The sequence below is a fragment of the Argopecten irradians genome, chromosome 4 (assembly GCF_041381155.1).
Source record: "Argopecten irradians isolate NY chromosome 4, Ai_NY, whole genome shotgun sequence".
Lineage (NCBI taxonomy): Eukaryota > Metazoa > Mollusca > Bivalvia > Pectinida > Pectinidae > Argopecten > Argopecten irradians.
This window is the reverse complement of record NC_091137.1, coordinates 3008833-3011319: the sequence shown is the minus strand read 5'-3', so window position 1 is coordinate 3011319 and position 2487 is coordinate 3008833.

Sequence of the window (2487 nt, the reverse complement as noted above, 5' to 3'; positions counted from 1 at the left end):
TCGTGTGGGGGGGCAGGTGGGGGGTGTGGTGGGGGGGAAATTAACGGTAGCTATCCTAGTGGGTTTGGAATCTGTTGATTGGTGTTGGGTCGGGGGGGGGGTTTTTTTGGTGTTTTAGGGTGGGGGGGGAGGGGGGGGGGGGCGGGGTGTTCATGGGTGTGAAAATTTTTTGAGGGGTCAGTTGGGGATGTATCAAAGAGTGTGGGGGGGGGGGGGAAGGGGGGGGGGGGGTTTAGGCAATCCCAGGTTACACTACTGGTGATAAGTGCTTGAGTTTATTTATTTAACCACAATGGGGGGGTACTCCGTATCGAGACATTTGGGGGGGGTTTAGGGGGGGGTTGGTGTTTCTACTACTGGGGGGGATTGTCTAGCTTGGAGAGTTCTGGCCACTTTGAGTAATTGTCGACGGGGGGGGGACTTAGTGGTTTCCCTTGTATTCGAATAGATCGGGGGATATCACGGGGGGGGGGGGGGGGGGTCTGTTTGGGTAGCTGGGGGGGGGGTCTCTACCAACGGGGGGGGGTTTTAGGATTCCCTTGGGGGTTTCCGCACACACAGAACACCTCTGGACAGTGTTTCTCAATATCCGTCGCCATACCTGGCCAGTACAGAATGTCTCTCGCTAAGGGATTTGGACTTGACTATTCCTAGGGATGGGGGGGGGGGTCTGGGGGCATGGGGGGAATGATGAGTTTGTGGGGGTCTCTGAAATTCCAGTAGGGTAGAATTCCGTTACTACCTCAACTTTAGGGCCAACCTTCTAACACAACATCCTGAAGTGTCTGTAACTCTCTGTCCTTTGCTGTCTCCTCTTGTAGTTTACGGGGGGGGGGGGGGAGATACAGGTAGTGTACGAGGTTAGCAAAGAGTTTTTATCGTTTTTTCTGGAACGATGTCATCTGGGGGGGGGCTTTCAGGTAAGAATGCTCTGCTAAGAGTGTCCGCAATGAACATCTCCTTACCAGGTTTGTATATACAACGTTCAAGTCGTACTTCTGCAATGTTAGCAATATTGTTTGCAGTCTAGGTGGCGCTGTCATCAACGGTTTTGGGGGAATATCGACTGAAGCGGTTTATGGTCACTCTCTACGGTAAACCTGGCGTCCGTATATGAATTGATGAAATCTCTGGTGAATATCCAAAGGCTATGGCCAACGCCTCCTTCTCAATTTGAGGTAATTCTGTTGTGCAGGGGGGGGTAAGGTCCTTGATGAATAAGCAACAGGTTTTTACTTCCTGTATAATTGCTGGGGGGGGGGCCCTTTGCGCTTGCGTCGACTGGTAACGTCAGTTTCCTTTTCAGGGTTGTAATAGGGGGGGAACTGGTGGGGGGGCGTTACTAGCTGTTTGAGTCGCTTGAAGCTATTTTCTTGAGCATTGTCCCAATACCACTCTGTGGGGGTTGCAAAAGTTCTCTCAGTGGTGCACTAACCTCTGATAAGTTGGGCACAAACTTACCCAGGTATTGTACGAATCCTAGAAAAGTTTGTTTTAGTTCTTTCTTGCATGTTGGTGCTGTCATTTCAATCACTGCACGGACTTTAGACTCGTCAGGCTTAGCACCTTGGTCACTGAGCACATGTTACATATGTCAGTTTTTTACTTTTCCTAAACTCACACTTGTCAGGACTCAATCGGAGGTTATTTCCTTCACACGGTCCAGGACTCTCTGTAGTCTAGCGTCATGTTCCTCGAGGTTGGTTCCCAAAATAGGATATCATCAACTATTGCCTCACATCCCTCGAGACCTGCGATCATTTCTTTCTGTGATAGCGCGTTGATACACTTCCGGTGCACTCTTAATACCGAAGGGAAGTCTCGTGAAGCTGTATCGGGGTGGTGGTTGGTTAAATGTACAAAGTTTTGTACTTTCACTGTCTAGGCGTAATTGGTTAAACCCTGACGTCGCGTCAAGTTTTGTAAAGACTTTGGGTTGGGTATTCTGCGAGTACGTCTTCGATCGTTTTCATGGGGTAATGTTCCCGCTGAATCGCGACATTCAAGTCCCTAGGATCAAAAGTACATAAGCGTACTTTCCCATTTGATTTAGCTACGGAAACCATAGAGTTCACCCATGGAGTCGGTTCGTTTTGCTTTACCACTATGCCTTCAGCCTCCATTCTGTCTAGTTCCGCTTTCACCTTTGCCTTTAGGGCTAACGGTATCTTCCTTGGAGGGTGTATAAACTGGTTTTACACCAGGGTCCGTCTTGGGGGTATGTACTCCTGGCATACATCCGATACCTTTGGGGGTCTGGAAAGTGGATCCATAGTCCTTGTGGGGGTGTCGTCCGGAATGTTCTTGGGGTTTGTTCTATGCGATACATTCTAGCCACCAAACCCATGTCCTCACAGGCCTTTGCTCCGAGAATTGGCTTTATGTTCGTACTGTCCACAACCTGGAAAAACTGTGTTGTTTACTGGGTACCTTTTTAGTGTTTACAATCAAGAGGGGAGTTACTACCCCTTTTGGTATCATCTTGTG